The sequence below is a fragment of the Trichomycterus rosablanca genome, chromosome 23, assembly GCF_030014385.1.
Source record: "Trichomycterus rosablanca isolate fTriRos1 chromosome 23, fTriRos1.hap1, whole genome shotgun sequence".
Lineage (NCBI taxonomy): Eukaryota > Metazoa > Chordata > Actinopteri > Siluriformes > Trichomycteridae > Trichomycterus > Trichomycterus rosablanca.
The window spans coordinates 653,353-675,783 of record NC_086010.1 but is presented as its reverse complement, the minus strand read 5'-3'; the positions used below and the strand labels follow the sequence as shown (position 1 = coordinate 675,783).

General features: G+C 43.1%; 1 long non-coding RNA gene across 1 annotated transcript; it reads left to right on the top strand.

Moving 5' to 3' along the window:
• Positions 1-954: 954 nt before the first annotated feature.
• LOC134301404 (uncharacterized) lies at positions 955-14,059 on the top strand. Its single transcript, XR_010007446.1, has 3 exons — positions 955-1,631; positions 11,380-11,525; positions 13,588-14,059. It is a non-coding gene; the product is annotated as an uncharacterized LOC134301404 (long non-coding RNA).
• The last annotated feature ends 8,372 nt before the right edge of the window (positions 14,060-22,431 follow it).

The following is a 22,431-nucleotide window of genomic DNA, read 5'->3' as shown; positions in this document are numbered from 1 at the left end:
CAAAAAAAGAAAAAGTAATAACAAAGTAATAACAATTACATACATTAATTAAATTGATATTAAAAAACAAGCACATCCCCAAGAAGTCTTATACAATCAATTAATAATCATTTAAGTCAAAGATAAAGTACATATAGTAATAATATCCAACACGTTATTCACCAAAAATGTCACTGCTAAAAAGTGATTGTATTGGTAGTTAATTAAAAATCAAAGCAAAAACAATAACATTACAAAACAACATATCAATAAAAATATATAATAATCATTATTATTAAAATATACTAAAAATAACCAAAAGTTAAGACATCTTAACAACTAAAACCACGACATAAAACAGTGCACACTGATACTAAACTAAAAGCCTTAGTAAAAAAAACCAAACATGTAAAGTGTACATTAATGTATAGTTATAAGCAAATTGTGGGATATTCAAATACATTACATTCAAAACGTTTTACTATGTTCTTTTTATACATACATTACTAAAGTAGGGTTTTATTAATGTACAAATGTATACTTGATATACAATAATTCGTTGTAAATGTAGGCCTATTTTAATTATGTATGTGAAGTTTATAAATAAGGGTGCATTCTTCTTCTAAAAGTTTAGGTAATGTAAGGTGTGAATGAATAACATAATGACAATGTATTGTTGTTGTAATAACTACAGTAATAGTGTAAAGTTCTTGTTTAATAATATAAAGTTGTGATTATTTATAATAAACGCTGATTAAATGTTTATTATTATAATTTTATTGGGAGTTTTTGGACCGATTATGTTCAGCCCTCAGCTCGGGTTTGTTTAGGCGGCCATTTTGTGTGGAGAGAAGAGTCAACTGAACTGAACTGCCGGGCGGGCGCGCGCGCTCGGGTAGGGGTGCGGGGACGAGCACAGGGAAGCGGGAACGCGCTCGGGTTCGGGGGCGCGGAGAGCAGCCAGTGGCGGAGTGATCGAGATGAGCGGGTAGCGGAGGGGGGCTTGCTTCACCGCCGATCCACTGAGCTAATTGTGGCTAGCGCTGCGACACTCTGTGTTTTGTCTTTTATTCGGCTACTCGCCGGGTGTGTTGTGGATCCGATCCGCGGTCTCGTTGCCCCCTCGGCTGGCCGCCGGCCGCACCACGACAGGACACGGTCACACAGCCGAAGCAATGGCAGGCGGTGCGGACTAGCCTAGCCGGAGAGAGCTAGCGCCGACACCGACAACATCGCTCCCTGTGAGTTGGGGAAACCGAGAGGCAGACGCGGGGATGCCGAGCGCTAAATCACAGGGGTGTACCTGAATAACTGGACATTTACCTCACCGTCCTGGAGGCTGTACCGGTCAGCACCACACCGCCGGACTACCCGCGATATTTACAGTTTTCTTACCTGACCGGGACTCGCCTGATCTGAGGAGGATCTTCATCCACAACCGGAGACGCGATTCTATCCCTGAGAGATAATCGCACCCGGCAGAAGGGAGCTGATTCCGGGGGGGAGGGGGTTCCACCGGGGTCCACCGGGGTTTTTTGTGGGGTATTGTGGAGATTTAGGACGGGAACCGAGCAGAGACGAGAGGCTGCCGCTAATGGCTCCTGCAGCCGCCGCTGATTCGGGAACCCGGGATCGAACCACCGCCGCCTGATGTGAGATATGACACACACACCTACACACCTACACACACCTGTACTCACATGAACACACTGATATTCATGCGTTCAGTTCTGCACACGGTTATGAACATGCACACACCTGTACACATATAACACACATGCATACATGATCACCTATAGACTCATGCAGACTTTTGCACTTGTGGATGTGTGTGTGCAGTGCATGCACATGCCCCACACACACACACACACACACACACACACACACACACACACACACACACACTGGTGGATGGTGAATTTTTTGCATGGATACCAGTATCAGATGCTCCTCTGCCTTCCTTACAAACCCTAGTTGCAGGACTGTATAATCTCTCTATATGTATATATATATATGTATGTATGTATTTGTGTATATGCCATCTTCTGCACATTGCTCATTTCAGTTCTCGCCCTAACACACCCATTTCAGCCCCTAAATGTGCACTGCAGCAGCAGCACCGCTGTGCAGCTGTGTAGATGTGATGTGCTGTGATGTGCAGGCCGGTCATTAAGCACACCGCTCGCTTCCTAATCCTCAGCCAGCCTATATTTTCTGCATCTAACCATGAATATGAGCATGAGCATGAGCATGAGCATGTGAGAACGCCCGTGCAGGTTATTCAGGTGTTACCAGGGCAGGCTCCGGCACACGGGATTTCTGCCTTTGCAGCAGGTCTGATTAATGCAGGAGAGATCAGATTTAACGGTGTCTGATTGTGTTCATCAGATGAGATCTGTGCTCAGAAATGCATGAAGTAACGGTGTGGATCTGCACTAGTGTGCATCCGGTGCATTTTGCATTGTTTTATGTTAGGGGTTCATCACTGGTCACGTATTAATACTTCCATTCATGACTCTGATCTCGTTTCTCATTTCTGTTTTAAACATATAGAGGGAAAAATCATTCACACACACACACACACACACACACACACGCCGGTTACATCGGTGGAAATCTGCAGCGCTGCATGTCACTCGCCCATTGCATTGCCTTCAGCAGGTGTTGCATTTTTATCAGTCACATTTTGTCACAGATCCAAGCCGCTGACGTTTCCTGCTGCACCCAAACGTCCCCACACGTGTAAGAAACAACCCCAATCCCGTCTCGTCAGCTGGTTATGAGGGTGTCGTTTGCTTTTTTTTGTGTGTGTGTGTGTGTGTGTGTGTGTGTGTGTGTGTGTGTGTGTGTGTGTGGTGTGATGAGCCTACACCCTTCTGCAAGGATCTGCCGAACTACAGTGCCGGTTCAAAATGGATTCGTGCTTCGTCTAGTGCACTACGGAGGGCGCACGCGGTATTCGCTCGGTTCCTAGGGTTCTCGCTAGAACTTCAGCCATCTTAAGGCTCCATCCCAAATCCTCAGGAAGAGACGTCTGCTCAGAACGGGGCTTATTTTACATCCGTGCGTACGTACGTGTGGTGGGTTAGGATCTGTGTGAATGACCCATGATGCACTGCTTGTGTACTTTAGGTGGGTTTAATGCTGAGAAATGGCTGCGAGCTGCAAGCTAGCTTACAAAGAAAGGAATACTGGTAGGAGTTAGATGGTTTACCTCCAGTGTTCGCTGTCAGGTGAGTCGGTTGTGTTAGCTTGATGGCTATTAAGCGTAAGGTTATCGCTTTTTAAGAGCTCTTTAATCATTGGGAGCATGAAAGCCAACTTTGACCAGAGGTCCAATAGAGTTCAATAATCGGAGACCATGAGCCACTTGGGCGTCTCCAAGCTCCGTGAGAACGGGCCCGTTCAGCAAATCCTCAGAACACGTAGTGCAGTGTCTTTCACGAGGAAGCACATGCTAGCCATCAGTCTTCCAGACAGGTAGGTGTGATGGAATATGGGGGTCTCATTGTGCTGGTACTGGCAACAACACAGGGACAGTGGTATCAATAGAGAAAGGGCTACCAATGTAAAGATTGAGAGTTTGAATCCCGACTCTGCCACTGTCGGGCCCTTGAGGAAGGCCCTTAAGCTTCCTGGCTTCAGGTGCGCAGTACAGTGGCTGACACTGTGCGCTCTAAACCCAACCTTCAGACAAGCTGGGATACACAGAACGAGAATTCCGTTGTACTGTATACAGGTGTATCTGATGCGGCTCAAACCCAGGTCCTCATGACCCCGGTCGCTGTGCAGCACCCACTCTGCTCTATCACCGTGCTGCTCACTATAGCACTGCTTCAGTTCAGTTTTTATGGCGTTTTTATTGATTTGGTTTAGTTGGACCGAAAGTCTTGCAGTATGGCAGCTCTGCTCAGATGTAGGTGCTGCACATCTCCACTGTCCAAGGTTCAGTCCTCTCCTTTGGTTACAGTGAGGAGTGTTTTTCCTTTTTTGCTAAATCGTGATGCTTTTTGGTGTATGTGAGTGTGAATGAGTGTGTGTGTGTGTGTGTGTGTGTGTGTGTGTGTGTGTGTGTGTGTGTGTGTTGTACTGTCCAGGATCGATTCTCTGGACCCAGAGTGATACTGACCAAGTGAAAATAATTCTTGCAGATGAACGAATAAATAATAAGTCTTAATACTTGTTTAACCATCACCTGATTGACTCTGACATGATTCACAAAAGCACCCACCACCACACCTCACATGTGTAGCATAATCCGCTAACACTCTCTACTCAGTTACTAAGGATGTCAGTATTGGATCAGTGTTGGATCAATATTGGATCAGCGTCGGATCAGCGTCGGGATCGGTGTTGGGATCGGTCTTGGGATCGGTGTTGGATCAGTGTTGGGATCAGTATTGGGATCAGTATTGGATCAGTGTTGGGATCAGTGTTGGGATCAGCGTTGGATCAGTGTTGGGATCAGTGTTGGGATCAGCGTTGGATCAGTGTTGGGATCAGTATTGGGATCAGTGTTGGGATCAGTGTTGGGATCAGCATTGGGATCAGTATTGGGATCAGTGTTGGGATCAGTGTTGGGATCAGTGTTGGATCAGTGTTGGGATCAGTATTGGGATCAGTATTGGATCAGTGTTGGGATCAGTGTTGGGATCAGCGTTGGATCAGTGTTGGATCAGTATTGGGATCAGTGTTGGATCAATATTGGGATCAGCGTCGGGATCGGTGTTGGGATCGGTGTTGGATCAGTGTTGGGATCAGTGTTGGGATCAGCTTTGGATCAGTGTTGGATCAGTGTTGGGATCGGTGTTGGGATCAGTGTTGGGATCAGTATTGGGATCAGCGTTGGATCAGTATTGGATCAGTGTTGGATCAATATTGGGATCAGTGTTGGGATCAGTGTTGGGATCAGTGTTGGGATCAGCGTTGGATCAGTGTTGGATCAGTGTTGGGATCGGTGTTGGGATCAGTGTTGGATCAGTGTTGGGATCAGTATTGGGATCAGCGTTGGATCAGTGTTGGATCAGTGTTGGGATCAGTGTTGGGATCAGTATTGGGATCAGCGTTGGATCAGTATTGGATCAGTGTTGGATCAATATTGGGATCAGTGTTGGGATCAGTGTTGGGATCAGTGTTGGGATCAGCGTCGGGATCGGTGTTGGGATCGGTCTTGGGATCGGTGTTGGATCAGTGTTGGGATCAGTGTTGGGATCAGTGTTGGATCAGTGTTGGGATCAGTATTGGGATCAGTATTGGATCAGTGTTGGGATCAGTGTTGGGATCAGCGTTGGATCAGTGTTGGATCAGTATTGGGATCAGTGTTGGATCAATATTGGGATCAGCGTCGGGATCGGTGTTGGGATCGGTGTTGGATCAGTGTTGGGATCAGTGTTGGGATCAGCTTTGGATCAGTGTTGGATCAGTGTTGGGATCGGTGTTGGGATCAGTGTTGGGATCAGTATTGGGATCAGCGTTGGATCAGTATTGGATCAGTGTTGGATCAATATTGGGATCAGTGTTGGGATCAGTGTTGGGATCAGTGTTGGGATCAGCGTTGGATCAGTGTTGGATCAGTGTTGGGATCGGTGTTGGGATCAGTGTTGGGATCAGTGTTGGATCAGTGTTGGGATCAGTATTGGGATCAGCGTTGGATCAGTGTTGGATCAGTGTTGGGATCAGTGTTGGGATCAGTATTGGGATCAGCGTTGGATCAGTATTGGATCAGTGTTGGATCAATATTGGGATCAGTGTTGGGATCAGTGTTGGGATCAGTGTTGGGATCAGCGTTGGATCAGTGTTGGATCAGTGTTGGGATCGGTGTTGGGATCAGTGTTGGGATCAGTGTTGGGATCAGTATTGGGATCAGCGTTGGATCAGTGTTGGGATCAGTATTGGGATCAGCGTTGGATCAGTATTGGATCAGTGTTGGATCAATATTGGGATCAGTGTTGGGATCAGCTTTGGATCAGTGTTGGATCAGTGTTGGGATCAGCGTTGGATCAGTGTTGGATCAGTGTTGGATCAATATTGGGATCAGTATTGGATCAGTGTTGGATCAATATTGGGATCAGTGTTGGGATCAGTATTGGATCAGTGTTGGGATCAGTATTGGGATCAGTGTTGGGATCAGCGTTGGGATCAGCGTTGGGATCAGTGTTGGGATCAGTGTTGGGATCAGCATTGGGATCAGTATTGGATCAGTGTTGGGATCAGTGTTGGGATCAGTGTTGGGATCAGTATTGGGATCAGTGTTGGGATCAGTGTTGGGATCAGTGTTGGGATCAGTATTGGGATCAGTATTGGGATCAGTGTTGGGATCAGTATTGGGATCAGTGTTGGGATCAGTATTGGGATCAGTGTTGGGATCAGTGTTGGGATCAGTATTGGGATCAGTGTTGGGATCAGTGTTGGGATCAGCGTTGGGATCAGCGTTGGGATCAGTATTGGATCAGTGTTGGGATCAGTATTGGGATCAGTGTTGGGATCAGCATTGGGATCAGTATTGGGATCAGTGTTGGGATCAGTGTTGGGATCAGTGTTGGGATCAGTATTGGGATCAGTGTTGGGATCAGTGTTGGGATCAGCGTTGGGATCAGCGTTGGGATCAGTATTGGATCAGTGTTGGGATCAGTATTGGGATCAGTGTTGGGATCAGCATTGGGATCAGTATTGGATCAGTGTTGGGATCAGTGTTGGGATCAGTGTTGGGATCAGTATTGGGATCAGTGTTGGGATCAGTGTTGGGATCAGTATTGGGATCAGTGTTGGGATCAGTGTTGGGATCAGCGTTGGGATCAGCGTTGGGATCAGTATTGGATCAGTGTTGGGATCAGCATTGGGATCAGTATTGGATCAGTGTTGGGATCAGTATTGGGATCAGTGTTGGGATCAGTGTTGGGATCAGTATTGGGATCAGTGTTGGGATCAGTGTTGGGATCAGTGTTGGGATCAGCGTTGGGATCAGTATTGGATCAGTGTTGGGATCAGTATTGGGATCAGTGTTGGGATCAGCGTTGGGATCAGTATTGGATCAGTGTTGGGATCAGTATTGGGATCAGTGTTGGGATCAGTGTTGGGATCAGTATTGGGATCAGTGTTGGGATCAGTGTTGGGATCAGCGTTGGGATCAGCGTTGGGATCAGTATTGGATCAGTGTTGGGATCAGTATTGGGATCAGTGTTGGGATCAGCGTTGGGATCAGTATTGGATCAGTGTTGGGATCAGTGTTGGGATCAGTGTTGGGATCAGCGTTGGGATCAGCGTTGGGATCAGTATTGGATCAGTATTGGGATCAGTGTTGGGATCAGCATTGGGATCAGTATTGGGATCAGTGTTGGGATCAGTATTGGGATCAGTGTTGGGATCAGCGTTGGGATCAGTGTTGGGATCAGTGTTGGGATCAGTATTGGGATCAGCGTTGGGATCAGCGTTGGGATCAGTATTGGATCAGTGTTGGGATCAGTATTGGGATCAGTGTTGGGATCAGCATTGGGATCAGTATTGGATCAGTGTTGGGATCAGTATTGGGATCAGTGTTGGGATCAGTGTTGGGATCAGTGTTGGGATCAGTATTGGGATCAGTATTGGGATCAGTGTTGGGATCAGTGTTGGGATCAGTATTGGGATCAGTGTTGGGATCAGTATTGGGATCAGTGTTGGGATCAGTGTTGGGATCAGTATTGGGATCAGTGTTGGGATCAGTGTTGGGATCAGCGTTGGGATCAGCGTTGGGATCAGCGTTGGGATCAGTATTGGATCAGTATTGGGATCAGTGTTGGGATCAGCATTGGGATCAGTATTGGATCAGTGTTGGGATCAGTATTGGGATCAGTGTTGGGATCAGTGTTGGGATCAGTATTGGGATCAGTGTTGGGATCAGTGTTGGGATCAGCGTTGGGATCAGCGTTGGGATCAGTATTGGATCAGTGTTGGGATCAGTATTGGGATCAGTGTTGGGATCAGCGTTGGGATCAGTATTGGATCAGTGTTGGGATCAGTGTTGGGATCAGTGTTGGGATCAGTGTTGGGATCAGTATTGGGCACGTCTTGTACTCGGAGCGCCTATGTTGGTACCGTATGAACCATAAAAGTGATGTATGACATGGAGGTGCTTGGATGGTGCATGGATCTAATATGCTAGGGCATCACAGCAGAGTGCTATCAGCCTGGCCGTGCTTATAACAGGCACTATGGGGTGTGCCTGAGGGATGACAGGTCGATGGCTTTTTCCTCATTGATGCTGCAGGAATTGTGATCTCAGCCGGCACAAGTGGTGAATGATACACAGAGGGCATAGCGTGACTCTCTGTACGTGATACGCCTCTCCGCCAGTAGAAGAAGCGGTCTGACTTCATGTGCCGGAGCGGGTGCGTGATAGTCTGCGACTCTCCTCGGCCAGATTCGGGTTGATGCTATAAAATTACATTTAAAATGATAAAAATCTATTTCACAGTGAATTATAATTGTTGTTAACAATTTAATTTTGTAAATCAGTTCCTTGTTTTGTCCCAATTTGGATTTTTCTGCCCTGTGCACCCCGGTTACCCCCGTCGGTTACACCTCACCACACCCTTGCTGGCTGGTACATGCGTCCTTTGGCAGTTTTGAAGCCGGGGCCAGACGTGTAAGGAGTGACCCCCGCTCTGACCACACAGTAGGGGTCAGTACTGTCGTGATACGGCGTTCATGTCCGTTACTTGTGTCGGTAGAGCGCCGTACCCGGCCGGTGCCACCTGAGTCTCAAATCCCGAGCTGCGTCCGAAATCGCATACTTCCATACTCAATGAAGCGGTACGCGAGAGCGGTCGGTACGTCCGAACACACAGTATACATAAAGAGGTACGTGAGAAGTACCCGGATGACCTGCGTAGGCGTTCGAAGTGGAAGAAGAAAGATGGCGGAAAACGGAGAGTCCTCTGTTTACGAGTGTAAGTAAGATAAACAAAATAAAAATGGTATGATTGCATACGACCCTAAATAACGTTATGATTAGCGCAAAAAGACGATAAATATCCCAAATTTTGCCGAATGGGGCTTGTAATGAGGGCGCGGTCTGTAACTATGGTGATATCACGTCCTCACGTCATCACTTGACGTTGGTAAGATGGCGGACGCAGTATGTAGGTGTGTGGCGTGCATACTGCATACTGCACACTTCTGTACTGAAAGCGCCGCGTACTTCTTTACCGGCCGAGCGCCGCGTACTTCATCGTATCTAGTACGTACTCTGTAAGTATGCGATTCGGGACGCAGCTCCAGTCTCTGTGGTGGTGGGTCAGGGTATTGATTGATTGATTGATTGATCGATCGAGTACTTTATTGATCCCTGAAGGGAAGCTGCAGTGTTACAGCAGCAATATACAATCATCACAATCATCACACATGGACACGTCAGTGTAGCACAGCCAGGAATAAACGTTCTGTCGCACTTGTGATTGATTGGCGTCCTGTTTGGGGTGTGGTACCGTGATGCACCCTGTAATTACAGGAGAACTGGACCCACCATGACCCTGACCAATGTTCCAGCTCCCGATAGTTACCGTTACCTCCCGCGTCCCGGCTCATTCATGATGATCTGTTTGTTCTTCAGTCTGATTAACTACATGTACGTGATGCTAGGAGCTAGTTAGCATCTTTTAGCTTAGATAAAAATGACTGGTAACTTCTGTTAGCATTGTTAAGTCGGGGTCATGCTATCAGATCTTTGCTAGCATGCTTTATGTTCTGGACCTCCTTCAAATAACCAGTAACATCAGATGTTTTATATGTGGCTGATCCACGACCTTTGAATTACTTTGAAATATATGACGTTATTGCTAATGTGGTGATGCTAACTTAGTGCCATTAGCATTTCACACGTGTTTAGTTGCGTGAGACCTGAACACATTCATTTATTTCTTTGAATATAGGCCTCCATCACTAGTTTCAGAGTAATGAAAGACGATCTTGACCCCAAGTGCAGATGCATGATGCAGATGTTCTCTTACACTCGCTGTATTTAGCGGATGATTGGCCTAGCCAGTTTTTGGTTTATCAAAGCAAAGTCGTAGCAGCAGCTTTAGCTCAGATACCCGATTTCTTATTGCTGTATTTAGTTTACTTTAAGCTATTAGCGTGTATCGTTTGTATTTTGACGCGTTCAGGTTGACGTTTAGCGGACGCTTTTATCCAAAGCGACTTACAGCATTGTGACAGTCTGAGCAATTAAAAGTTAAGGGCCTTGCTCAAGGGCCCAACAGTGGCAACCTGGCGGTGCTGGGGCTTGAACCAGCGACCTTTTGATTACTAGTCTGGTACCTTAACCGCTAGGCTACACCGGCCTACGTTTACAGAGCGAGGAGGTCTCGATTCCATTGGTTTCATTTTTAAGGAAACACGCTGTATTCCGAGCACTGCCACAAGGGGGCACTGTAAGATCTCTCAGTGTTATATACGTGTAGGGTGTGAGTGTGTTTATCTCCGGTCTGTCATAGCAGAGCAGATTATTAGGAGAGATCTCACCAGGTTACAGGTCACGATCATGTAGAAGGAAACAGTACAACATGATCACGCGCTCACACCACACTTGCACTAGGGATTACCCTCTGCACCCTATATGGAACAGTGGGAGCCTGGTGGGTGAAGCCTTGGGCTGTCAATCGAAAGGTTGAGAGTTTGAATCCAGGCTCTGCCATGCTGCCACTGCTGGGTCCTTAAGCAAGGCTGGACGATGGCCGACCCTGCGCTCTGACCCCCAAACGAGCTTCCAGAACGAGCCGGGTATATGTATATATGACAAATAAAGGCGTTCTATTCTATATACGTCGTGTAGCGCTTAACTGTCCTGTTTGCGTCCAGTGTAAACACTGAATCAGGTGTTTAGCGACGCGTCCAGAGTAAAACCATGATAGTGATGCGTAGGGATGTAACGATATACTCTACCCACGATGCGATACGATTCACGATACGATTTCCCCCCCGATTTTCTTAAACAAAAATGAAATTGAAAACAAATTATGACAAAGTTTCTTTTTATTATTTATTAAAAAATAAAACAATGTCCTTTTATAAGCAAAATAATGTTTAAATAATGTTTTATGTGTAAAAAAACTGAAATGAAATTTGAAAATAAATCCCATATTATATAAATAAATGAATAATACAAATAAAGAAAGAGCCGCCCGAATCTCAAACACAAACAGGAACACGTATGTAACATGTGTGTGTGATGTGTGTGTGTGATGTGTGTGTGTGTGTGTGTGTGTGTGTGTGTGTGTGTGTGTGTGTGTGTGTGTGTGTGTGTGTGTGTGTGTGTGTGTGTGATGTGTGATGTGTGTGTGTGTGTGTGTGTGTGTGTGTGTGTGTGTGTGTGTGTGTGGTGTGAGGGTGGTTGCTCTCCGTGGTGCTGCTTTTCTCTTTCAGCTACTTAATACATCCGAGAGAAACAGACACTGAGTGAGTGAGACAGCAGGACGGACAGACAGGTATAAAAACAGGGGACAGGACAGGACAGGTAAAGAGCAGGTGAAGGAACCACAGGAAGGCAAGAGAAGAAGGAGTTTGAGAAGGTAGATGGATGCACATCACAGGTACTCTTGTGTCAGAATAATACCGCGGTACCCTGAAACTCAACGTCAGTGGGTTCTGGGAGGGGTGTTGAGTTTTAAAGACGTTGAGTTTCGAGGTATTTTTCCCCATAAGGATGTTTGGAGAACCTGTTAATGCGTCCATGGTCCCGTGGAGCTGCAGATATTTTAGTCTCATGTAAAATAATGAGGTTGTTTTTGACGCTTAAACACTGAAAATAACACAAATATAATATAAACACACTGAAATACAATTACTAACAGTTACACATCAATACAAATACAATAAAAGCTGCACTTTAGTTTTACTTCTTTATTGTTTCCTGATGGTTCTTAATGCTGGAGATGCTCGATGTTGCAATACCGTATTCCCTTCAGCACCGGCGCATTCACATAAGAACAAAACCTACCGTGACTTATTGTAGTAAAACAGCGAGTGAGGAATGTGATTAGTGGAGGAACTTATGAGCAGTAATAATGAAGAGAAGTTTAGTGCTCCTGTCTCCTTCTTTTACTACATTAAACCACGTTAAGCTTTATTTTCAACCAGAAGCGTTTTAGACTCTGGGAGAAGCTGATTCTGATTCTCACCGTTTCTCAGAAGCTGGAGCTGTAACACAAGTTTAAAAGTGAAACAGGGAGGAGAATCCAGATAAACACAGATACATGTGGAGCTGTAACCCTGGATCTGCACCTTATTCCACACTGATGCAGATTCAGATCAGATTCACAGAAGTTGAGCGCTGAACAAAGCGACAGTTTATTGTTAATTTGAAGTGAAATAAATACGTTTTTAAAAAACAAACTGATCACGTTGAGTTTAAGGGAACAAATTTCTCGACGAAGGGCGCTGAGTTTCAAAGATTTTGAGTTTGGGGGACGTTGAGTTACAAGGTACCGCGGTATTCTGTTTTAAAAGAGATTTAAAAATACGTGAGAGAGAGAGAGAGAGAGAAAGAGAGAGAGAAAGACGGTGGGTGAGGAGTAGATGAGTAAACTTCAGACCCAATCAGAAGGCTTGTAAACGATGAGCTGGGTAAGTCTTCATCTCACATTCATATTCAGATATTGATTATTAAATGTATCACCACCAACACATTAAACCACCAACACGAGACAATCACGGTTACCGTGGTACTGATGAAATCTGAGGTGGTACAAACCAAATCATCACCATCACACCACGTGGATCCCTGATTGTAGTTGGGTGGGTATATTGCTGCTCACGCCTCCTCCGACTCTTTCCCACCCATGCATTCTGCACAGGCGCCTCTATCTGCCAATCAGGGTCCTTACACACAGCGTTTGAAGACCCCGCCCTGCAGGCACTGTCAATTATACCCGCTAGATGGCGCCCAGCCGACCGGTGGCAATGCCGAGTTTTGAACCGAGGAGTTCAGGTGTGCTAGCGGAATATCCTGCTGCACCACCTGGGTGCTAGAAGAGAATTTGGATTCACTCTGGGAAATTTACCTTTAGTTTTACTGTTGTACTACGGTTTACTACAGTGGGAGCGTAGTGGGTGGAGCTTTGGGCTATCCACAGAAAGGTCAAGAGTTTAAATCCCAGCTCTGCCATTCAACCACTGTTGGACCCTTGAGCAAGGCCCTTAACTCTCTCTGCTTCAGGGGCGCCATGCAATACCCGACCCTGTGCTCTGACCCCAACTTCCAAACAACAACATTATCTGTCACACAATATTTATAGTTGTGAATGAAACCGAAACGAACCCTGGATCTGTAACTGTAGTTCCTAAATTAATAAACATTTAGGCTTCCTGAACGTGGCTCTGTATAGTACGGTGAGAGTAGTGGTGGTGGTTTATTGGTGATCGTCGTCCTCTCACTCACGCCTCTCTCTTCTTTCTTCTGGTATTCGCTGTTACAGATTCTTTAAACATTCCACACATTTGTTGCAGATATAAAGAACTATAAACGTAGTAGGTGCAGTTAGCAGTGAGACTATGCTAGCTCTTAGTGTAAGTTCGCCCTGCTTTTTTGGACACTTAATTTAAGTAAGAAAAGTATTTCTGTGTAAATTGTAGAGCAGTGGTGAGGGTTACATGAGACCGGGTTGAGTTCTGTTCAGGGGTTCTGAAGAGGAGCAGAGAGAAGACGTCATCACAGAGCGCCAGATCATCAGAAAGAGTCACGCAGAGAGCAGGACACACTCATGATACGTCACGTTCACCAAACACACGTGTTCTTTATTATGTGTATTCATGCTCACTTACATTTCACACCCAGATTTCATCCTCATGTACAGAACCAAACAGGAACTGATTCCAGAGCTGTACGGGTTCCTTTTTATTCTCAGGATGGACCATCGGTACCAACACATGAGCCTGGGTGGGTGGAACTAGAAGAAGATCAGAACAGTTTATTAGAGACACTGTTAAGCTGATCCTGAAGAGCCCTGAATCATCACCTGAAATCAGACAATTACAGACACCCCATAAAGTGATCATCACTGTTTCTTTTCTGATGTGAAATAAAATGTTTTTGTTGTTTTTATAAGTTTACTAATAAATAAGGGCGGCTCAATGGGTATCACTGTGGCCTCACAGCGAGAAGGTCCTGGGTTTGATTCCACAGGTAAAGTGGTTTGGGTCCTTTCTGTGTGGAGTTTGCATGTTCTCCCCGTGTCTTTGTGGGTTTCCTCCGGGAGCTCCGGTTCCCTCCCACTGGTAAACTGGAGATACTAAATCGTTCATGACTGATGAATCTTGTGTAAGCAGTAACTACCCGTCCTGTCATGGATGGAACCAAAGTGTAAAACATCACGTTATAATCCTAATAAACAAATAAAACAAACGGTGCATTATAACCTATATGTATGGAGAGGGCGGCACGGTGGCTCGGTGGGTAGCACTGTCGCCTCACAGCGAAAAGGTCCTGGGTTCGTTCCCCAGGTGGAGCCATCCATGTCCTTCCTGTGTGGAGTTTGCATGTTCTCCCCGTGTCTGTAAGTTTCCTCCCACAGTCCAAACACGTGCAAGTGAGGTGAACTGGAGATACTAAATAGTTCATGACTGTGTTCAGTATTAAACCTGAACTGATGAATCTTGTGTAAGCAGTAACTACCCGTCCTGTCATGGATGGAACCAAAGTGTAAAACATCACGTTATAATCCTAATAAACAAATACATATTAATAAATAATTTATAAGTTTACTAATACAGCAGATTTTACTGTATGTGCTCAATTGGAGTAACACTAGACAATCACCAGATATTGGATTAAAAAAAACCATCACTTTGTTTATTTTAATCAGTAATTTAATAACAGGTGCCTTAATAACACACTGGATCAGTAAAACACCCAAAACTCCTGCTGTTATGGGTAACTGGACCCTGTCGTCCGGTTATGTCAGGTAATGACAGAAAGTATTCCTTCCTTCCCTGTGGCCAATATTTTTGGGATAGACTACATACCTGTTATAATATACTGTAAGTGATTCATGTATTGTCTGTTATGTAAAGGCTTATCAATACAATATTTGGACAAAAGTCTTGGGACACCCTTTCTGGTGAAGGTGCTGGACTGGTACTTGGAGAGAAGCTGCCTGGTTGTCATTGTTGGACCCTTGAGCAGGGCCCTTAACCCCTCAGTTGTTTGGATTATATTCAGTCACAGCTGAATCTTACAGTAGTGCAGTGGTTTAGGATGGAACGATGGAATTATTATAAATATAACCCTTGTGTTTCACTCCTTCCTGTCTTTCTTCTTTCTCCTCTGAATTGACCCACTTTTGTCTCTCTTGGAGGAGCGACTGACCCAGTGCCGCCCGCATACATTTCCCATAATGCTTTACTCTCGATTACTGATCGTATAGATTACTCCAGAACACAGGACCACTTTCTGATGGTGTTTTTTTCCATATGGGGGTGTGTTTATATGGTGCATACAGGACACGGTGAGGGGCGAGAAACTGGGAATTACCCATAATGCACTGTAAGCAGTTTGTTCTTTGGTGATTGATTGGTGAATTTGACATTATAGAATGGATACTGGTTAAAATTAAGTTTTCTTAAATACTATAGTTTAGGACCAAGCTTCTCTTCAGTGTGTACAGCTGCAATCGATAATGATTTATAACTAAACGTTAAAGTATTTATCAGTTCAATGATACAGTAAATAAACAAGAATGAATGATGTAGTGTTATTAGTAGCAGTAGCAGTATTTTTCTATTTTGCACAATTATTTAACCTCTACATAATATTGCTGATAAACCTACTGCTAGTCTGTAGGACCCAAAGTTGGGTTACAACATGATTAAACTTTTATGAACTCAATAATGACCCTTAGTTTGCTTCAGCTGTGATGTGCTATCTAAACACCACCCATGCATTTAAGTATTTAGGTATCGCACAACTAATTTCATTGCATTAAACAGGCATTGGGTATAAGATTCCCAAGACCTTGAACATTCTTAGAGACACCATTGGGTCCAGAGGTCCAGAGGTTCCAGACTTATGGCACAGCAGTAAACCTACCTGACCATCTCAAATCTGGATCAGTGGTTCGTCTGGTGCAAGAAAGGTGAGGCTTATGACCACAAGCATGGAGGTGATGCTGCAGAAACTTGTAATCGCTTGACTGACATCTTGGATTTATAGACACACATTCTGGGCATTTTGAGGAGAAATCTGTGGTAAAATTGAACCTTGCTGGTAATTCCACCCAATACTGAGGCTGGGGGTTTAAAAATCGTGCACACAGACATTTATCATAAATAACTAGTTGTATTCTTCTCATTTACATTCAGAATTGCTTGTATGTGTGAATAAATATTCAGTTTACTGAGACTTTATGTTGTAGATTTTCATTGCAGTCTAACACGTCAACACATCATACCTGTTAGATTGAAGACGGTTAAATATTTCTGATTACAGTGGCATATCTAGTGAAAGAGCTTTTCTGCTCTGCCCTCCATCAGCCCAGAGTATAGACTGTAATATAACAGTATACGATTATTATATACAGTCTATACCATCTGATCAGTCAGCAATCAAATTACAAAGACCTGAAAAGTCCTTCACTATATACAGCCAGTACTGCCAGGTAACCAGCTAACTTATTTCAATAAATAACAATAATGGCAAGAACATAAAACGTGCAGCTCCAATAATGATGCTGCTAAATATATAAGAGTATAACAAATTGGAAACCGTATAATCTATAAGAATGTTAAAACCAAAAGGCATCTGCTTTAACAAGTTTTAACCCTCCAGCACATGCCAACACAGTCATGCATTTGCACCTAGGCATAATTTAGAACAGCCAGTCCACCTTCTGCAGCTTTTTAGAAGGTGGAAGGAAACAAGGCAAGGATCAAACCCAGGTCCCTGTGTCCCATGTTGCTTTGCGGCACCCACTTTAATAGCTGCACCACACAGCTACTCACATATGATCTCAGTGTAAATGAAAACCTGACCGGCTAAACGTACAAATTAATGCATAAAGAATAAAGAATCGTCCCATTATATATTTATTACCTGCATTTCTCATAGACACAGCTGAATGTGTAGACGTCTCACACCACCGTGGAGGGATCCTTAGCTCCAGTCACTGTCTGAGGAGATTCTCATTCTCTCCTGGGTCTTTGTGGGGTTTTCCGGGTACTCTGTGGTTTCCTCCCACCACCCAAATAGTCCCACAGAGTTCAAGGTTCAGTGTGAATGTTTAAAGTGTGCATGAACATGGAGGGTGTAATGAGCAGGTCTGGCCACTAACAGCAGCAAATACACAGCAAATACTCCTCATTCACCTCAATCACTGCACACACACACACACACACGATTCATTTTACCCTCATAAAGCTTCAGGGTGAGTTCCTGCAATCTCTGAAAGTTCTTAAAGCACTTAAGTTCGAATTTTAACCTTAAACTGTCTGTGAACTCTTAATGAATTATTTCTGATGTGTACTACAAATCTTACAAACAAATACCCTTCTGATTTTATGTGGAATTTTGCCTTGTAATTGATTAAAAATGGAAGAAGGCAAATTATAGCTTTATTTATATATACTTGTATGAGACATGTTGATAATTTTTGTAACTTTAGCTCTACATTTTGTCCGGATATATTGCAAGCACTTCATAATCAACAGCCTCGCTCAGGGTCTCAACAGGTGGGATTAAACCAGCAACCTTCTGATCACTAGTTCAGTACCTTAACCACTGAGGTACTACTACTTTTGTTTAAGAATTTGTGTAAGTGAACTCATTCTACTGTGGACGGTTTCACTTATGTTTTACGTTTACCCATCCAGGCACATTTTCTCTCAGTATAAGGTGACTGATTATTAACATTTTCCTCAAAATCTTGGCAAGAGACTATTATTCCATGTACTGTACTGTTTGTTAAATCAGTTCATCTGGACACAATGAACTTGAATCAGCAATGAAACGTATCTTCACACCAAGCCTTGTTTTGAGATTCAACTAATTCAGCTTTTTGGGATTGCGTATCTGGATTATTGAGCATTAAAACATTAAGAAATTAGGTTAATTTAACCAAATTAAATTATGAACTTTCAGGACCACCAAATTATTCCTCTCTTGTATATTTCTTTACACAGAACAATTTTAAATGGTTTTAGAAAAAAAAGTCTTCACAAAAAAGAACTAGACTTTCTAAAAGTGATGTATTGCAATGATTTAAAATAATAAAAAGCATTAAAAATCTTGTGTTTTAGACGTGTATGTAAACTTCTCGCTCTCAGCACTGTGACTGACCGGGAATAACTGGTTATAAGTGAGCTTAGTATATTTGTGTTCTAGGGGTTTTTATTTTGGCAAGCTTTATAGGCAGCATCAAACATGAATGCTGTCCAAAAGATAACATGATAAACTGTAATAAACTTGGTATTCGCTCATGCCTTAGCATACCTATTTTTAATAGACACTGTGAGTTGTTTTGGTGTCATGTTCTTCAACTTAAGGGCCCCTATTTATGGATGCCACTGCAAAACTTTTCTAATGGACACCTTCCTAGCAACCTTGCTAGCAACGTTGAGCCATTTTGGTCCCAGTCGAACTAATTTTCCTCCTGCAGACCAAGTCTTACTGAAGTACTACAATGATTAAACTTGTATTGACATAATATGATTAGTGATGAACGCTAACTTCAGTTGTCCTGCTGAGCACGTTGTTACTCAGTTTTTGTTTGTGTAATGTTTTATTAAAACGGATTGTTAAGCGTCTGGCAGTTTGTGAAGTATCTTGATATCACATTTGGCTGAAGTAAATCTGATATCTGCTTCCTGGACCTGTCACATCTATCACTTAGTCATCTGATTTACATGTATGGGGTTTAACTTTTTTATCCAAAGCTCATAAAATTGTGACTGAAACAATGCAAGCAATTAAACAATTGAGCGTCAAGGGCATTGCTCAGGGGACCCACACGGGCAGCTTGGCAGTCGTGGGGCTTAAACTAGAATTTGAACCTTTTGATCACTAGTCTATTAATATTAATATTATTATCCAGCAATCCTATATTTTTAAATCTGAAGTCATGCAGAACACACAGCAGGTCCATGATCAATCCTACAAAACTATAATAATACATATATACTTTGTATAGATATATACCTAGTATGGATGTTAAACTTATATACAAACTTTTTTCTGATTAACACAGCAGGGTTATTTCTTTTTTATAAAATCCACTGCATGAATAACTGTTAAACAACTAAACAATATGATAAACAGTGATTTAATTATGTTGACGGCTATTAATAATTAAAACTGTTTCCTAGTACATGAGAATGTAGGATTGTGTAACCTGATGGTTAAATGCAGTCTGATCTAAGCATGGATAGCTCAAGTTATGTAATAATTGTGACAGGCCAAGAAGTAGGTTATCTCTTATCTAACTATTTAGATGGCAATTATAAGATTTGCTTTTTTATGAAGATGTTTTACTGTTTACTGACCTTTCTGTGTTTATAATGAGTTATATGGAATCTATATTAGGAGCATATTTTAAGTTTTTCTGTTCAACCCTAGCCAAGAACACACTGTTCCATTTGTACACAGATATGAATAATCTTGGGGTGATTGAAAATCTGTGATCTGCTTCCTGAGATTTTTAAGAACTGTCCCGATAGTGAGGTTTATGGCTTAGTTATTTACATTTACATTTTTTATCCAAAGAGACTTACAGTACTGTGATAGTACACATTGTCTAAGCAATTGAATGATAAGGGCCTTGCTCAAGGGCCCAACAGAGGCGACCTAGACAGAGTAGGTTTTGAACCAACGTCCTTTCGATTACTAGTCCAGTACCTTAACTAACTGCTAGGCTGTGTAGTTATGTAGAGTTATATAGTTAGGCCTTATTTATATAGTCACAAAGACGTCACCAGATGTCACTCAATCACTAATGATTAAATTAGGAGGTCAAGACAAAAGAACTTTATAGAATTTCTACTTCAAATTATTTCAACAAGGACAATCACAACCATTCGTCACAGTTCACGATCACTAAACGTTTCATACATAATGCTGACAGCCCCCCCGATCACAGCCATGTTTTTAACAGCAGAGGAACACTAGATTTCAGATATGCAATGTTGAATATTTTGGGAGCGAGGGGTCAAATGGTGGGTAGCTTGTGGCTTTATAAAGTTGGATTTTAAATAGCCCGGCGTGTTGCTGGACAGGGTGGAAAGTATGTGATGTATATCTGGCACTTTCTGCCTCCCAGTAAGAGAAAATAAATAAAGGAACTGGAAGCTTTATGGCTCCTTGTGGTTGTAGGTTTGCTCAGAAATCCTGATCAGTATGAGATGAGTGTGCTGGATTATTATTATTATTATTATAAGAGAGGAATGAGGGGATAAACGTGTGCAGTTGAAACTAAAGCTTCCTGCAGTGGAATATTGTAATTCGCTCCTTTAGCTGCTGCTGCTTCTTCCTCAGTCAAGTTCCGCCTGAACCGTGTCTTCTTCCCACTGCATCATGTTTACCTAGCAACACGCATCACCCGCTTCCGGCCCTCCCATTGGTCAGTTCAAAACGCACCGAGGACCAATGGCGAGGCTGTTGCCATGGCACACTGTGTAGTTGCCGGGTGGAATTTCGCTCTGAGGCACGTGAGTCCCGGAATCTTCGCCTTGGCGTTTTTTTCTCTTTCTTTCTTTTTCTTTTTCCTTTTTTTTGACTCTCGGGTCTCTGTTAGATTTGCAAACAGGATTTATAACTTATATATTCATCATTCTAATCATTCTTCCCCAATATCTTCATTTTTGTGTTTTATATTGTCGTGTTTTACTAGGGTACCCATCCCCAAAACAGTGTAACCCATGTAATCATGTTTACTTATAATCATCACGGTTCCATGTCAGTAGAATTCGAGTCTGAACCTTGAACCGGATCGTTTCACAAGCAGAGTTTGCCTAAAAATAAGGAATTGGATATGACCAAAGGCAGAAGCATTCAAATCCACTTCTATCAGGGTTGCCAGATTTGCCTTACAGTTCAAAACCTCAGAAATTTTCCTGAACTCTAAATCTAAATGTTTTTAAATCTTTCAAACTACAGTTGCATTAAAAACAATAAAATTTTACGGAATCTGGCGGGCGGCACGGTGGCTCGGTGGGTAGCACTGTCGCCTCACAGCAAGAGGGTCCTGTTTTCGATCCCCAGGTGGAGCGGTCCGGGTCCTTTCTGTGTGGAGTTTGCATGTTCTCCTCTGGGTGCTCCGGTTTCCTCCCACAGTCCAAAGACATGCAAGTGATGTGAACTGGAGATACTAAATTGTCCATGAGTGTGTTCAATATAACCTTGAGATCTGATGAATCTTGTGTAATGAGTGGCTACCGTTCCTGTCATGAATGTAAGCAAAGTGTAAAACATCACGTTAAAATCCTAGTAAACAAACAAACGGAATCTGGCTGATTTACACCCGGTTTCGGGAGGGGAATATAATTAACGTGGGACGACGACGGGCTTGTACGAGGGGTCTCTGTGCGCTACACAGAGACAAAGGATGACTGACTCTCCGTGCGTTATACAGATCTCCATATTCACCCTGGTGTGGGTGAAAAGAAGCGGTCGGTGCTGCACATGTCTCGGAGGGGTCACTCACGACACTCCTCGGTCAGGAGTGGAGGTCTGCACCAGTACAGGGGCAATACGATCAGGGAATCAGATATGACTAAATTGGGGAAAAATTTCCTCCGAAAACAGGAATGAAGGTCCAGTATTATTGTATAAAAACACAACATTATAACAGTAATTGAAACTGTGCAGTAACTTTATTCTTTGTATTGTGAACAAAGCAAAGCATACAATTTAATCATAGGTGTTCAAACTTTTATATAATATAAGCACTTTTCTGTAAAATTTTGGACTGTTTTGCAATTTTATGGTGTTTGAGCTCATGCATGATGTGGAAAAGTAACCTTATATTATATTATATTAACTACTGTATGTAAAGGTACGCTTTATGAGCATACATGCACCTGCTCAGAGCAATACGAAAGGAAACCATGTTCCTATTATTAATACTTTAGTTATAGAATGTATTTAATCTTTTTAATACTAAGCCTATTTAGACTTTATTTATGTAAAGATTTATTTTGTATGATTAAAATCCCAGTTTAAAAAGTTGCAGTATGGTAAATGGTTGTGCACTGCAGTCAGTAAAGTGAAATAAAACACTGTTTCTGTGTTTTCCTCCTTTACTTTTGTGTACAAACACTTTGTGGTGTTTGAGGTCACATGGAAATACTTTATATAAGTTGTAATATTGCAGTAAAGATTATGATTCATGTACCTGCATAGAGAAACACCTATTTAATCTGTGTGCTTTTGAATAGTGGAGAAACACATCCTGTTAAGGATTAGAGCACCTGCACAAGGCAATAACTTTTTAT